Source organism: Dipodomys merriami, unplaced genomic scaffold (assembly GCF_024711535.1).
Source record: "Dipodomys merriami isolate MVZ:Mamm:240054 unplaced genomic scaffold, mDipMer1.0.p SCAF_12, whole genome shotgun sequence".
In the NCBI taxonomy this organism is placed as follows: Eukaryota; Metazoa; Chordata; class Mammalia; order Rodentia; family Heteromyidae; genus Dipodomys; species Dipodomys merriami.
In genome coordinates, this window is record NW_027202493.1 from 39323745 (window position 1) to 39341009 (window position 17265).

Here is a 17265-nt window from a genome sequence, read left to right on the forward strand (position 1 = left end):
TCTCCCTCTCCCTCTCCCTCCCTCTCCCTCTCTCTCTCTCTTTCTCTCTCTCTCTCTCTCTCTCTCTCTCTCTCTCTCTCTCTCTCTCTCTCTCTCTCTCTCTCTCTCTCCCTCTCTCTCTGAGGTGGTATGTTAGGGGGCAGGAATGATGGGAGGACCAGAGCAAGATGGCATTTAGGAAGAGACAAAGATAAATCATAGAATGTGGGATTAAAAGTGGGTGTGGGAGGCGCTGGTGGCTCACGCCTGTAATCCTAGCTACTCAGGAGGCTGAGATCTGAGGATCGCGGTTCAAAGCCAGCCCGGGCAGGAGAGACCGTGAGACTCCTATCTCCAATAAACCACCAGAAAACCGGAAGTGGCGCTGTAGCTCAAGTGGTAGAGCGCTCGCCTTGAGCTGAAGAGCTGAGGGACAGCGCTCAAGCCCAGAGTTCAAGCCCCACGACCGACAAAAAAAAAAAAAAAAAAAAAAAAAAAGTGGGTGTGGGAATCTGCAACTGGCAGGACAGACAGACAACTGACTAGTGCTGAGGACATTGGGGGGAGGGGGGAGGGGGGAGGGGGGGAGGGGGAAGGGGGAGGGAGGGAGGACTGTGGAGGGTTAGTGGAGAAGAGGCTGCAGGAGCCAGGAGTTGGGCTGGTGGGACCCAGCTCTCATCCCGGGCTGCATGTAGGAGGCTGCAGGCCTGTCTGCTGGCTCCAGCAATTAGGAAAGGGTTCAGTTAATCCCTAAAACAAACAGGGCTTGAGAAACTGCAACCCAACTGGAGAGAAGGGAGCTGCAGGGCTCGGGTCTCAGCCTGACTCTTATCATTCTCCATCTCTCATTTCTAGCACCCATCTTTCTGGCTGGTGGCTGTACCCCCAGGGGAGGAGAGGAAGAAGAGATAGAAAGGACTCAGCCACTGGGAAGGGGCAAAGAGGGTTCTGGCCAAAAGACAGTTCCAGCAGACTCTTGGCACCCACCTGGCCTGACCAGGCTGGTGTGGGGAGCCCTCTGACTGGGGCTTCCTGGGCTGGCTGTGATTTCTGGATGGAGGCTCCCTGGGTCCACAGAGTATGTCTGGCTCATCACTTTCCTCTAGTTCCCGTCCACCAAGTCCTCTGTGTCCCCTCTGCTTGCTCTTCCCTGCCCCTCACGTTCTATTACCAACCATCTCTTGTCTGCTCTGCCCTCTTCAGTTTGTATTTAGAAGGTAAGGGTCCTCTTTGAGACGTGGTCACATAGGCTGGACCGGGGGGATGGATGGAGGCTGGGGGATTCCAACAGTGAGGAACTTCCACTGTGTCCTCACAGATGAAAAGCTGTAGCAGCAGGAGCCAGATCCCAGGCTCCCTTCTCCGCTGTATAAGTACCATGCGCTAACCGATTGCACCGCTGGAGCCCTCCCCCCCCCCCCCACTTCTCTGCTTTACCTCCCTCTTCTGCACAACGAAGACTTTTTTTTTTTTTTTTTTTGCTGGTCTTGGGGCTTGAACTCAGGGCCTGGGCTCTGTCCCTGAGCCTCTCTGCTCTCAAGCCTGGTGCCCTACCACTTGAGCCACAGCACCACCTCTGGCTTTTTCTGGGTAGTTTGTTGGAGATAAGAGTCTCACGGACTTTCCTGCCTAGGCTGGCTTTGAACTGTGATCCTCAGATCTCAGCTTCCTGAGTAGCTGGGATGACAGGCACGAGCCACTGGTGCATGGCTACAATCCAGACTTTTGAACTTCTCAAGTCTGGGGCTGTCTGGTGAACAGGGAGGGAGTGATGAAGGATAAAAGGAAAGAAGGAAGGAAGGAAGGAAGGAAGGAAGGAAGGAAGGAAGGAAGGAAGGAAGGAAGGAAGGAAGGATAGATAAAAGAAAGGAACAAAGGAAAGAAAAAGGGAAGAAAGAATGAAGGAGGAAGGAAAGGGGATGGAGGAAGGAAGGGGAGAGGGAGAGAGGGAGGGGGGAATAGGAAAGGAAAGAAGAGAAGCGCTCAATGGTGGAAAGGTTAGGCTGTTATTTTTTCATTTTTCAAAGACAGACGCTGGCCGGAGTCTGTGAAGCCAGGTGCTGACAAGGTGCTGGCAGCTCTTTCAGAGGACTGACAGGGAGTCCCCAGCCCCTCGCCACTGGCCCCTTGCTGCTTCAAATACAGCAGCGTCTCAGAGCAGCAGCCCAGTCAGCCTGGGATGGGAGCGCCCTAGAAATACAGAATCTCAGGCTCTACCCTGTGCCTAGCAAATTCGAATCTCTCTTTTTAACAAGCACCTGAGGTGATTCACATGGATGTTAGTTAGCACCTGGACACTATCTCTGCCCCTAAGTCTGGCTTCTGTGGGGCTTTTGGGACCAGGGAGAGGATTAACTCCTTAATAGACATGGCCTCAATGGAACCCTTTTTGAATTCTTATTCCCCAAATGCCTCCTTTCCTGTCTCTTCCAGACTCTGGCCCCTTGAGGTTGCCCTTTCTTTTGTAGGTCCTGGCTAACCTTCAGGTCCCTTGTCTCAGATCGGTCAGATGGGGTGGCGTGTATCGCCTTCCCCATCCAGGCTCACAGATCTCTGAGCTGTTGAATTCTTGGCCGCACCATTTGATGGTTGCATGGAGGTGATTGTGGGCTCTGGATTCCCATTGATGCTCTTTCCCCAGACAGTGCCCTCCCCCCACACACCTACTTTCTCTGTGTGAGGAGAAGGATGCTTGTTCCCCAGGTGAGCAGGGACCTCAAGGACATAGGGAAAGGAAGAGACAGGAAGGCAATGACAAGGGACAGTTTCTCTTCCTGAAGATCAGAGGTAGGTGGATGGGGTGCCCAGTCTTGAGGGTCACAATCCTCTCTGGGGCCTTGGTCCTAGCAGGCAGTTGGCAGCAACGGCCCTTGCTTCGTTCTCCCTCTTTCCTGATACCCAAACAAGCTGCCATTCCTGGTAAGTGCCATCCTGCCTTCCTGCTCTTTGGCCTCTGTGTCTCTGCCTGCCAGTGGCTCATTTGGACCACAGGGGCCAGCCAGGGTCTGGGGCCATGCAGTCACCATAAGGCCAAGGGCTTACTCTCATTTCATTGTGTCACTTTTTATGGTGCCCAGCGGCAAATGCCAACCTGAGGAGCTTGGCAATTACAATGGGAAAAACAACCCAGACTAGCCTGGTAAACTCCACCCTGGCCTGACTGTTGGGCCCATGGGTCTCTGGAACTATTAGGGATTGACATGACCCCAGGAAGAAGGAGGAGGTCTCGTAACCCAGGGGAACCTGGTGGTCGTTTGTTAAGGGCTACTCATGCCAGCAGCCCCTGGGAAGGCTGGGAGCTGAGGTAGCCCCAGCTGCTCCTGGCATGCAGTTACTGGTGTGCAGGGCAGCTTGCGGGGTTTGGCATCTAGCCCTGGTGGGGAACATCTTCGTTCTCCAAGTGTTGAAATGAGTCTTTGCACAACTTTGAGGGCCGGGCCATTCCAGGTGATGGGGCTGAGGGGCATGAGATGGGAGGACCAGGTGACGACAGAGAGTAACCCCAAAGGGGGTGAAGGGACAGGTGCTGACTCCTTGTCCTCTCTGGGGTTCAGCCTGCCTCCTGCCAAGCAAAGTGCACTGTGGTTAGTTCAGAGCAGATTCCCACCGAGGCTTCAGGGCCTCCAAAGCTTTAACGCAGAGGAATCTGGGAGTTAGATCGCCCAGGCTGGGCCACGGGAGCCGAGACAAACTTCTCCACAGAACTTTGTGCTGTGAGCAGTTAATTGCCTGGCATCTGAGGCTGCAGCGTGCACACAAGCAAGGGGTCTGTAATGAATGCAAATGACAGCTGATTCATCTGCTGGCTCCAGAGGCCTGTGCTTCTCTGTGGGCTCCGGCCACGCTCCATTCAGTTTCCATGCCCTGTCCCAGTGGGTGGGCTCCAACCTATTGCCACAGGGTTTCTGTCCCCTCCCCGCCCCCCACACCCGATCTTCAGTCTTACCATCCTACCATACCAGACGGATCTCAGGGCTCACCCTGGAAGACTGGGCTTGACCTAGACTTTGTCACTAAGCGATCACTTATGGGGAAGTGGTCCCATCGGGCAACAGTGGTCCAAGTTGCTGCTCAGTGACTGATTTGTGGAAAGAGACTACATTTAGGAGTTAAGGAGGACGCCGTCTAGATTAAGGGCAGTGACCCTTACTGACTTACAGTCTTGATTGACTTCCACCTTTAGCCACTTACTGACTGGCCTGAGAGGATGGGCAGGCTGCCAGATGTTTCGCCCCATAGGAAAAGACAGAAAGAGGCCTTGAGGCTAGGACAGAGTCCCCCTGCCTCCCAGTTCACAGGCCCTGCTCTGGCCGCCGGCTGATGCCAACTCAGCCTGAATGTTTTGTGGGTGCCTGCTAGCGCGGAGGGCTTTGCTCTGACAGGGGTGGCTCACAGTGCAGCGGGCACCTGAGAGTAAAGAGATATTCCAGCGGTGGACAGTCCTAGGAAGAGGCCACAGTTGAGGGCCTTGTGGGGGGGGTGGGGAGGAGGAGAGCAGGAAGGACTTCCCAGAGGAAGCTGATAGACGACAACTCTTCAACTACGGATGGCTGGCCGAGGAAGGTGGGCAGAGCCCTGTGTTGGGGTGACCCTTTCCCCTCGTTCCCAGTCCCCAAACCTGTGCCCACAACAGGATTCGGTCTCCAAGAAGCCACATGCCTTTAGTACACCCACTAGGATTTTCTCGGCCCTCCCTTGGACTTCCTGGCTGCAGTGGGGAAGAGAGAGAAAGGATAGTGAGAAATCAGGCCTGGGACCGAGGCCTCTGGCCTTCTGGATGCCTAAGCAGAACACCGTTTGGGGGAGAAACCCTTCAGTTTCCACTGCAATAAAGAAGATGCCCTGAGTTCTCACTGTGGCCTCTAATGATGGGGTTGACGTGTAATGAATATCTGTGTGCTCGTAAAACAGGCTAATGATGGCCCTCATTTCATGGACCCCTTTTATCCTGACTGTTCCCAAATCGAAAGGGACTGTCCTAGGGGCTGAGACCTAGAGCCTGATGGAAGCTACAGGCCATAGCTGTTTGGAATTGGGGGTGGGGAGGAACATCAATCCAGGAGGCTGCCTTTCCCTCCTTCACCCTTACCTGACTGAGACAGCCTGAGAATTTAGGCTGATGACTAGGCATGACCAACTTTAGGAACTGGGCCCGGATTGGGGAAGGAAGGATGGGTGCACACGCTGTGATTCTTAAGAATGGAACCCACGGAGCTTATGGAAGGAACCTATGGAGACCCGGAGAGCACGGCCAAGGCCTGCGGCAGCACCACGCCCCCTTCCTCCAGTCAGGTGCTGATAGGAGCACTGAATCATCCCAGCCCCATCCAACACCTGAGAAGATCTAGACTCCGGGAGGGAGGAGCCGGCCTGCTGAATCACCAGCAACACCTGTGTTTTGCTTGGGAGGTCTCCCACTCAGGACCAGCCAAGCCTGACCCTGTTTGGCTTCCTGGAGCTTGGTGAGATCACAGCCCGAGGTGTTGTGGCTGCAGGCCAGTGTGACCTGCTATACAGAGAGGATTTTTAAAGTGATACTTTGCTCCTGTGTTCCCAGGACTTGTTCAGGGAGAGAGAGACTCACGTTGTTCTCTGAATCTTCACCTTGATTGGGTTGTAGAAATTGGTTGTAGATAAAACATATAGTGGAAATTCATCCAGCCCAGTTGTCAGAGTGATGCATGGGGTGGGGGTGGGGTGGCTGGGGGTCTTGGGGAACTGCCACAGCAGAGGAGTGTGATGAGCAGAATGAGAGCCCCACCCCCACCCCCATGTCCTCCGAGGATGGAGAAACAGGTCACTTTGTCGCCTCACAAAGTTCTGCCACTGCCTAACTGGCCTTCTGTTCAGAGTCTGGATGGGGCCAACCACGGCAGAGTGTGCAAGTGGCAAGGGATTCGTTTATGAATCAGCCTGTAGTCTTGGTGTGCCCATCCGGAGGCAGGCCCAGCCCTGCCTGCAGGTGACCGACAGATCATTGAGGTTAGCAGAGGGCAAAGGATCCCGAGAATGCTGGTTCCTTGCACTCTAACCTCTCTGCTCGGAGACAATCGTCCTCTTGTAAGATGGGACCCACAGAGAAATATCTCCAGGTCACACTCAGCTTTCTACAGGACACAATGGTAGGATAAGAACAAGGTCTAGAAAGGGGTAGGTGCTTGCTTTTGGGCGAGTCACTTGGAGAGGGCATTGTGGTGGTCCGAGGGAAACGACAGCATCATGGGTATGGAGCAGCATCTCCACTCCAGCCCTTGTGGCACTACCCTACCGGCTTCACTGGAAGCCAGAGAGGATCACCCCTAACTTGTCCCTGTGGAGCAGAGGTTGTAGTAGCAGATGTGAGAATGGCATCTGGGTAGCCTGGCCCATGTCTGCCTCCTCCTGACTCACACCTTCATGTTCTCCTGTTTGCACTTCATTCAGAACAAAAGGGCAGCATCAGGGAGCCAGTTCTGAAGGGGGGGCGCTGGCTTCTCCCCTTTTACTGGACTCTGCAACCCTGGGTGTGTTCGCAGCTTCCTAAATCTTTTTCTGTATCATGCTAAGTCCAGGGCGGGAAGATCTCCAGAAGAGACAGGCCACTTTCTGCATCACTTGCACTGGCCGTGGGGAGCTCGGAGCGGGGATGGGGCTGTGATGAGTCAGAGGTGTCCCTTGCAACCTGATGCTACAGCCTGCAATGCCTCCAGTGGCTGGAGGCAACCCAGTACAATCTGGGGCCGCCTCCTCAGGGCCCTCACCCCGCTTGACCGGTAAGAGTTGGTGAATTTCTGCTGAGCTTGGCCAATGGATGTTCTCAGTCTCCAGTTGGGTGTCTGTCAGAACCCTTCACAATCACAACACACCTGTAAGGTGGGAAACCGAGGCTCAGGGAAGGGCTGCCCTTGTCCAAGTGATGAAGTGGAAGAACTGGAGGGAAAGGCTGATTCCATGGGGGTGGGTGGGTGGGTTTTCTGCTCTTTGCCAGCTCAGCACTGCCTCTTTAATGCTTGCTTAGAAGGATGTGGGAGAAAGCGACAAAACGGATTGCTTGCGTCTAGGGGATGGATTCAGAGTAATCCCTGGTTTGATGGTGGGAGAGGCATTTTTATGGTCCAAGATTCAGACAAAACAGTGGAAAGGACCCCAGGGTTCTCCTCTTAGATTGGACCTCCTCGTGGAAAAGAGCAAAAGACATGTCTACCACCAGGAGCCCAGGTGTGGAAGCACCGGGGAGGTGGAGGGACAAACACATGGATACAGGTTGGCTCTTCAGGTCTGGAGCACCTCTCCCCTCCCCACCCCCACCACTGCCATTTCTTTGCCCTAGCTGGTTTTGTATCAGTGAGTCTAGGCTCTGGGCCTTCTTGAGTAGGGAGGGGGAAGTGAGACCCCCTGGGGAGAGGCCAGCTGGTTGGGTCTTGGGCATACAAAAAGCCTGAGCTGTGATCACTCTTCCTTTTCTGTTTCCTCTTATCTCGTCTTGACCTCTCTCTCTCTCCTGTGTTCCTGTATCTTTTGAATTTCTCTCTCCTCTCCTCTCTTTTGCCTTCTGCCCAGTGTCTGATCCTTGACACATGAAAGGCTGCAGAGGCCTGGGCAGTGCTTGGGCAGTCACTTTCCTGTGGGCCTCAGAGGTCTTTTCTGTACAATGATAAGGGTAAACTTTTTCTTTTTCCTTCCTTCCTTTTTTCCTTCCCTCCTTTCTTTTCCTTCCCTCCTTCCTTCCTTCCTCCCTCCTTCCCTCTTTTTCTTTCTTTCTTTCTTTTTTCTCTCTTCTTTCTTCTCCTTGCCTCCTTCCTTCCCTCCTTCCCTCTCTTTCCTCCCTCCCTCGCTTCCTCTCATCCTTTTGCTGGTACTGGGGTTTGAACTGAGGGCCTGGGCACTGTTCCTTAGCTTTTTCACTCAAAGCTGGCACTCTGTCCCTCAAGAGACACTGCTCCGCTTCCTGCTTTTTGCTGGTTAACTGGAGATACGAGTCTCATGGACTTTCCTGCCCAGACTTTGAACTTCCATCCTCAGATCTCAGCCTCTTGAGTAGCTAAGATTACAGGCACGAGAGACAGTTGCCTGGCTGAGGATACTTTCTGGCAAGCTTTGAAGGTCTGTGATTCTTTGCACGGAAGTTTGTTATGATCACACCTTGTGGGCCAGTGTGAACAGTGGGGCAGGCAAGGTGTGCATATGGGTATATGTGTATGCACACATATGAGAAAGAAACTGCCTCTAAAAGATCCTCTTTCCTGCCTGACCCACTTCACTGAGCAGTCTGAGTTCAGGGAGAGAGTTGCAGGTTGCAGAGTTGGTGAGAAGACTGTGTGGTCTGACTTACTCCTGGCAGGTGTCTGCCCCATTCCCTGGCCTGGGCTGCCCACAGTGCCCAGACTTCCTCTTTGGCCATAAAAGTCTCCCCAGCAAGGCTTCCCACAGAGGCCTCAGGGGCTTTTCTCAGGGAGTATGTGTGTGTGTGTGTGTGTGTGTGTGAGAGAGAGAGAGAGAGAGAGAGAGAGAGAGAGAGAGAGAGAGTACATACACGCACAGGCTTTGAGCTCTCCCTCACAGCCATGACCTGGTGCTGGGACCTTCCTGCCTAGGTGGAGGGAAGAGGAACTCAGGCTATGGCTTATGCAATGTTTAGACTCAGTCAACTTAAGTAACTGGGAGACACACACACACACACACACACACACACACACACACACACACACACACACACACACACACACACACACACACACACACACACACACACACACACACACACACACACACACACACACACACACACACACACACACACACACACACACACACACACACACACACACACACTGTGAGAAAGGGAGATAAATTAGCTTTTGCTACTTAGTTCTCCTGTCAGTCCTGTCACAGGTCTCCCCAGATTTGGAGCTGAGCTGGGTATCCCTCAGAAGGGCTGCTCTCCGTCTGGTTGGATGTAGCCGTGACTTCCAGCCAAGGCACTGGGGTCAGTTGGATCTTTGGAGGGAGCCCCTGAGGGTCAGGGGAGAGAAGGCCAGGGGTCAGTTGTGATGGAAGGTGGCCATGGTGTGGGGAGCACAGGAAGCCTTCTCTCTTCTTGCCCCAGAAGGTGCCAGGCCCCTGGGATCCTGGGTCACAGAACCCGCCTGGCAGACTGTTGCATCAGAGTGAAACTGTGTGCTAGATGCCTTGGGGAAGAGGGCAATGAGGTCTCATGAGCCCAATTTTCCAATCCCAAGGCGCTCAGGGTCAAACCCTTGTCCTCCATGGAAGAGCTCGCTCTTCTCTCCCATGTCAGCCCCCATTAGCACTAGACTACGCATGGATAGATGGGGTCTCCCGGAGCAGGGAGTGAAGAGGAAGGGTGTGAATCAGAGGTCGCTGGGCTTTCATCAGCCCTAAGTCAGAGCTAGGGCAGGGAGGATGGTGGGAACAACTTTGGCTGGTCTTGGGACTCCCTAGGAACAAGAGCATCAGAGGGCAAAAAGGAAGTCCTTCTGCAAGTTAGGATCCTCAGATCTCAGCTCCCAGTGTGCACAGGGCTTTTCTCTCTGTGGCCCTGGCCTCCTTCCCTCCTTCCAGGAGACTAGGAGAGGCCACTACAAAGCTGAGACTTGGAGCACAAGTGCCTGGGGGTGGGGAGCTGGCCCAGATATTCTCTTAGGCTTCCTCTGAACCCCACAATTCTACACAGAGTTCTCACCACATCAGTGTTTCTTTGCTTGGTGGACCCAGATTGATCCATTGAGGAGGGTTTGGGTGGTTTGCTTCTGGGCCCTGGGAAATGGACAGTGGGGGTGGGGGGGCAGGTCAGGGGCTGAGGTGGGTGGAGGAGGGTGGAAGCCACAGGGCTCTGTTGCCAGGTCTGCATTTGCTCCAGGGTTTTTGCATCCCTGAAAGGGATGCTTTTAGGGTTATGTAGGGTCTTGGCAAGGAAGCTGTGGGGTGTGTTCCTCTGTATCCAAGCTGGCAGCCCTCGTTTCCTCTAATACAGTGATTAGGAGGCTGAGGTCTGGCTGCTTTCCTTTGCCTCCGTGGAGCTCTCTGAAACTCTTCTTGCTTTCTAGGTGAATGCAAAAGGTCCAGGCTCATGACCTCTACTTACCTGCTAGAGCTGGAGAGCTCTGTCTGCCCCAGGCCCTGCCTCTACCTGTTACACTCAATCGAGGTGTCACTGCCCAGGGCTCAGCCACCCCACAGAGCATGTAGATGGCCTCTCCCAGGTGGTCCTCACGTTCAGTCTGTCTGAACAAGGCACTTCCTGCTTTCCTTAGAGCAGACTCTCTGTCCAAGTGGGGCACAGGCAGCAGTACAGACACAGGTGAGCCATGCCAGGGAGCAGAGCCCCCCGCCAGCCACAGCCTCCCTGCATTTATTTGACAGAGGGGCACATTCCAAGCCACAACATCGGCAGCACCAAACAACAATGTGTAGGTCTAGAACACAGAACACAGTGCTCCTAAGTCCCAGTTTGAGCTTTTTTCCCCACACCAGTCAGGGTCTGGTCATAGTCCCTTAGCTTTTTGTTCAAGGCTAACACTCTACCACTTGAGCCACATCTCCGTTTTTGGCTTTTTGGTAGTTAGTTGGAGGTAAGAGTCTCATAAACTTTCCTTCTCGGGCTGGCTTTGAACTGTGATCTTCAGGTTTCAGCCTCTTGAGTAGCTAGCATTACAGGTGTGAACTACCAGTACCCATGAGATTTTTTTTTTTTTCTGATTGTGGGGCTTGAACTCAGGGCCTGGCACTGTCCCTAAGATTTTCTTTTTCTTTTTTACTCAAGGCTAGTGCTCTACCACATAGTTAATTGGAAATAAGAGTCTCATGGACTTTCCTGCCGGGGCTGGCTTTGAACCATGATCCTCAGATCTCAGCCTCCTGAGTAGCTAGCATTATAGGTATGAGCCACCAATCCCTGGCACAGCGAAAGTTGTTGTTTTAGTTGTTTGTTTAAATAAGAAATTGATGCTTTTATTTTCCTAGGGCTCAGATATGCATAAAATTGGGAAAAATTTATCTGGGCAGAATTTTTTTTCTTCTTTCACAATGTGGACAGTTCAGGGACACATGACAAGTGCTCAATAAATGCCTCCTAGTCTGAACCTCTGGGTGACTCCTGTGTCATCCTCTCTCTTCTTATTCTCGCCATTGTCACTCCTGGAGGGCAGGTAGCCAGAAAGGAGGATGCCAGGTGACTCAGTCTTCTACCCCTAGGGTCACAAACCTCCTTATCTCCCCTCAGTACTGAGACCTGAGCAAAGGAGTAGGTCTGTGTAGTGCAGCCACCCTAACTAACTGTTGGAGAAATAAACAAGATGTTATTATGCCAAAGGGAAGGAGTTACATCAAAAGTATCTAAGAAAGGAAGAAAGCCAATTTTTTTTTCCTTATATGAGATGCATGGATAGGGGGAGAGAGGGGGAAAAATGCCTGGGTAATTAACTTAATAGGTTTCTTAAAGAATGCCCTTGTGAGTGATGTTCAACACATTCAAGTGTTGACAAGAAGGCATTGAACTTGACGCCCACGCAGCGGGCAGAAGCATGCTCTCGGCTCCGAGACACACCTTCTTTGTCTGAAACTTGTAGTAAAACTCAGTGCGGTGTTATGAAATCCATCCCAGAGAATCCATACTGCATGGGGTCCAAGGGCAAGCCCCTGATCTTAGATAGGACTTGGGTGGGCCACCCTGGTTGAAGATCCTATAAATAGGAATGCAGAAGTGGAGGGTCTTGACTCAGGAGCTTAGAAATGCTATCGTATGTATGTAAGAACCCAGGACCTCTGAGGGCTCCCACCACTGCCCGTGACTGTCAGGAGGCTGGCTAGATGTCCCTTCCTTCAAATGTTCATATGTTCATATGCCTATATGTTCATATTTAAAAAGTACATTGATTGCTCTTGGTTGAAGCCACAGGAGGGACATACATCACTGTGATTCCAGAAGCAGAGGAGAGTTCTTCTGCCTCCGAGACTCCTGGGTAAGGCTGGGCCTTGGTCTCTGGGCCTGCCTCCCTGCTTGACTGTCATCACCAGCCACTCATCTGTCTTCTCCCTTTGTGACGTTAGTTAAGCTCACACTTATCAGATCAGAATTTTCAGGCTGGGACCTGAATGGCAGAGAACTCCATCACAATTATGGTGGCCAGATTTGTAAAATGGAAAAAAAAAAGCAAAAGTAGGTGACATGAATGCCTTTGGGAAAGAACTTTCCTTCCTTAGATACGTAGAAAGACCTTTGAAAATGAAATAATAAGTTCCCGGCCACCCAGAGGCAGCTCATGTTGGGGGAGCTATTTAAAACCCAAACTGACTCTGAGTGTTGAGTGGGCTTCTGGCCTAGCAGAAAGACCCAGCACTGTACTTCACCTCCAGTCCCATGCCAAGACAGCATGTGTCCACTCGTGACAGGGAGAGTGGATGCGCTGCCATTAACCCTCATTTACAAATGGCAGCCAAGAGAGGAAGGCCCTCCTTGCAACTGCAAAGCCTAGGTTTGCTCTTTGCTTTTGTCCTTGGCATCAGCTCTTGATATGGGGGTTCATTTCTCCCCAGAGAATCCAGTTCTCATGTACTTAATGCCATCATTCAGCGGGTGTAGGATTCTGTGGGCACACTCCTAACACATTTGTGCTTCTGGGACAAGAAAAAGATTTTCTGTCTACCCCTTTCCCCATACACAGGAACACACTCTTGAAGAAAAGGCTGTGGCTGAGTAGGGAAAACCTGATAGTTTCATAGTCCAGATCCCTGTTCCTTTACCACCCTCCATCTCTATTCTCCATCATGGGGACATATTGCTGCTCCGTTTCTCCTTGTCCTGAGCACTTCAGATGAGTTTCCTAAAGGCTGATGGAATGGGTTAATCAGGTCCTCCACTTGCCTGTTCGATCAACCCACGTAAGTAAGCTGGCTCAGCATACACTTACTGGTGTAACCAGACCAAGGTTGCCACATGAATCTCAACAAGAAGTCAGAAATCAGTGGGACATCTTTTTGCAATCAAACTCTCTTTGAAAATAATGCACCTTCCCTCCCCCCCCCCCCCATCCTCACAATCGGGCACCAGTGGCTCACGCCTGTAACCCTAGCTACTCAAGAGGCTGAGATCTGAGGATCACAGTTCAAAGCCAGTCCTGGTAGGAAAATCTGTGAGACTCTTATCTCCAATTAACCACTTAAGGCCTGACGTGGAGCTGTGGCTCAAGTGGTAGAAGGCTAACCTCTGAGCAAAAGAGCTCAGGGACAGTGCCCAGCCCTTGAGTTCAAGCCTCAGGACTGACAAAATAAATAAAATAAAATAAACATTTTTTTTCTTTCCTAGGAGGCAGCTGGCATGAGTGAAGTGGACTCCTTAGTCTTGAGACAATAATGATGTCAGATTAGTGGTATTGGTGTGCTTTATGTGAATGAAGGATGCTGGGAGGACTGCCAAGGGGCTGACGCTGAAGTCCAAGGGGCCAATGAAGATGCTACCTGGTGGAGGAGCTGGGGAGAGCAAAAGCTAGGGGTCCTTGGCTTTACTATGCTGGTGGCTGTTTCAATATTGGCTTTTGGACTGAGACAAAAAAAAATTCTGGACTAGACTACCCCACCCCTGTGTGGGAAGTGTGAGGGGCTGGAGTGGGGAGGCAGGAAGTGAGTACGGATGGACTGCCGGACAGCTGTGTGGGGAACAGAGCACATCTGTCTGGGGGGTGAGTCTGGTGGGGCCCTTCCCACAGCCTCCATGCAGAGTATGGGCTGGGCTTGGGTCCCAGATTGGGGCAGGGGAGGGGGGAAGGCCCAAAGATAGAGGCTGAGGCTGGAGGTTGTCCAGAGGGTAATGAAGAAGCTGTCTGAGTCAAGGGACCATTAGAAGTTGGTTGAGTGACTCCATGGTTTGGTGGCTGAAACGAACACAAGGTGTTCTATTTTCTATTCTTTCATTTGCTCTAATTGCCTTCAAATATATGCTGGTAAAGCTTATCCCTCATAGACACCTGGGAGAGATCTTTGGGAGATAGAAGCAGGATTAGACTTCTCATTGGGAATTTGCCCTCAGGCCCCAGAGGATAAGTTAGCCTTTTTACTGGGGGGGGGGGGGGGGAAGAGGGGGAGGAGGGAGAGAGAGAGAGAAAGGAAAGATTCATTGGATTCATTGTCTTAGAAACTGTACACACTGGCTTGGCATCGCAGCCTCCTTGGGGCAGTCATCTGTCCCTGTACATAAAGCCGTTCCCTGCCTGCTGCACAGCCAGAGGCAGGAAGTACAGAGACCCGGGTGGGCTTTGAGGCTGGTAGACGACAGCCCACATCCATGACCCCTGTCACCTTGCTGGTATCCACAGTGCAATGAAAGGAGATGAGGGCTTGCAACCAGCTCAGCTGCGTGGCTCTGGACAAATCATTTCTCCTCTCTGGGACTCAGTGTTCTCAACTGTATAATGGGAAAGCTGACCAGATGACTTGTGGGACCCTTGCATCCAGTAGGGTAGAGGGTAGGGTTGAAGCCTTTGATGGCTATGTTATCCACCATCTCCTGAGCATCTGGGCTGAGGCCTTTGCTTTTACTTAGGCTTGGTAAAGAGGGTGTCTAGGGAGGTCCTGACCCCACTTGTTGACTGCTGGGCTTACCCACATGGGCCATGGTAAGTCTTCCTGGATTGATGGCGCTGAGGCCGTGCATGGGGTCAGGAAGTCAGTGTGACTGATTTCTCACACGTTTCTGAAACTCCTGCTATTGGTTTTCTGTTTTCTAATGGGTGCAACAGAGGTGCCAACAGGCAGTCGGGGCCGAAGCCCCCAGGGCTTGCGGCCAAACAGGACCGTCCACCCTGCTCTAACCTCTTGATTGTCACCACCATCATCATCCACTATTAATATCGTTAAACATTTATTGTTCTCTAGCCAGCCAGGGCCAGTTGATGAATAACTTAACAGGAAAATCTGGTCACAAGAAATCAGTCCGTCCCGGGGATCTCTTGGTAGTAGTTGGTGACCCTGACCTGAACATAGGTGTTAAACCTGACCCTTGGCAGAATATGGAGACGGTGGTTCAGTGCTCCTGTGTTTGCCAGTGTGGTCTTCACTGGGACTCCATGCTCCTGCTACTTCTGTGTACCTGTGCCTTGTACATCTCTGTTACCCAGGGGACAGCACAAGGTACTTGGCTCAGCGCTGGCTGATAATCATTATTGGAAGGATGAAATCTGAAGCATTCAGTAGTGGGAGTCGGCCTGGGAAGACCAAGCTGCTGTGAGCTGCTAAGCGCTTCCTTGTCTGGGGCATATTTCAGGTGAATGCCTAGAGCCCTGGAGCCCCAGGTTGTAAGACGCGTGGGATGGTTTTGGAGGTGGGGTGGCAAGCCTCAGACGGGAGCTGAGCTGCTGGCGCCTCCTTCTGGCCGTGCAGGGGAGGGCTCCCGCCTGAGCCTTACCCCCGGGACTCCTGGAATGTGCCCCTCCCTGCCCTCCGACCCTTTCTCCCTGGAGGGAGAGGAGAGCTCTAGCTCTGGGAAGCCAATCGAGGAGAGTGAGGAGCGCGAGGGAGGCTGTTATGTAACCCGTTTACCTCCTCATCAAAACTGGTGACTAATTCACAGTCTCGGCCAGATTGGCTGGGCAGCTTTGCTGTGAGCTAGCTGCATGGAGCCAGCAGCCAGTGTGAAGCTGGTGCTCACACCCTCGGCTGGATAGCTCTCTCTGTTTCCTTGGTTTCCTAACTGATCTCAGCTCTCCCATACCCAGCCACTGTCCCACTGCCCCTTGGACAGTGGGTCCATTGGGTTCTCCCCCCTCTCGCTGGCCCCCTCCCCCACTTCATATCCCTTCCTGTCTTACATCAAGAGACCGGATGGACAGAACTCATCTGTCCTAAGAGCCTACAGGCTCACTGTGGATAGCCATTTGCCCGTGTGCCGGGGTGAGGCAATTAGTGACCTCCTGTCTCTTAGCCAGTTAACCTGGGGATTTTGGCTTGTGGGGTTCAGAAGTCAGTGGTTAATCTCTATCACAACTCAAGGGGGGAAGGGATCCTGGAAATCTTTGGCCACCACCAGTCCCCAGGCCTTGCTTGAATTCGTGGCTCCAGGAACCCAGGTTTTCCTGGGCATTCTGGGGAATGGGCCATGTCCCTGGTGCTGTTCCTACTTCTTGCAGTCCTCCTCTCCCTGTCTGTAGCAGGCTGTCCCCAGGGGACACAGGTGCAGGGGACTAGCACGGAGGAGGAGATAATTAGTAGAGGTGTCCTGCCAAGATGCCAGGCCCACTGTGTGTCAAGGGTTATTTTATGTTTTCCTTTGCCAAATAACTCTCTGTGATTGACTGGCATGATTCCCATTTTCTAGGTGAGGAAACAGAGGCCAAATGTGTTTTGGTGGTTCGTCAAACATGGGAAGGAGCTGAGCTGAGATTTGAACTTACTGCTCAGTCTCCGAAGACCCAGCTGCTCTCCATGCCCTTCCCAGGGCCAGTTCTGAAGGCTGCGAAGCATTGGTTCCCACATGTCAGCCACATCATGGCAACAGCCCAGCCCGCCCCAGAAGATAATACAGCCTTGTGTTCCTTCTGCTGCTTCCTTCCGCCAAACAGTTCAACAGACATGACCTCATTCTCAATCCCAGATTCCAGAAGGGCCAAGGAGGGTGGGGATTTGACCTGCACACTTCCCAGGGGAGAGTAGCAGACACAGAGATGCACAGAGGCCTGACGCTGGTCACACAGCCGGCTCGTAGGAGAGCTGTGACTGAAACCAGGCTTCCTAGTCTTCCTCCAGGCAGTTACTTAGCTTGAGAGTTGTAGCTGAACTCATCCCTCCCTCCCCGCCCCCCACAGATCAGCAAATTGGGGTGCTCCTCTTGGGAGTTGACTCAGCAGCTGAAACAGCTCCAAGAGAGTTGAGCTTGTGTTAAAAAGGGAAATCTGAGATGAACAGAAATTCAATCCATATGGAAAGAGGGTGTCGCCATCATTGCTCCTTCCTGCACGGCTGCATGCGCCTTCCTGGGATGCTCATTGTCTTTCCATGCCCCAGCTTCCCTCGCAAGAGGCCCTGGGCGTCAGAGCAGCTTGATGTCGTGTATGGAGGCTGGCCCGGAGGTCATGGGATCTGGGGAGGCCACCCACCAGCATCTCCACTTTTCATTCAGAAAGCAACGATACAGACTCCTGAAGGAGATATGGCATCACAACCACAAAGCCTGCAAGGAGGCCCTGCTGCCATCATGAAGGAGACGGGGCATAAGAATAACTTCATCCTCAACCACAAAGCCTGCACAGAGCCCTTGCTGGTGGCTGTAGTCCATCTCTTGTATTTCACACCTTTAAA

At 52.5% G+C, this 17265-nt stretch overlaps 1 protein-coding gene across 1 annotated transcript in view; it reads right to left on the bottom strand.

Annotated features, from left to right (window-relative positions):
* Pebp4 (phosphatidylethanolamine binding protein 4) overlaps nucleotides 1-17265 on the bottom strand; it is a 169123-nt gene that overhangs the window by 24075 nt on the left and 127783 nt on the right. The gene's annotated exons all lie outside the window — the stretch shown is intronic.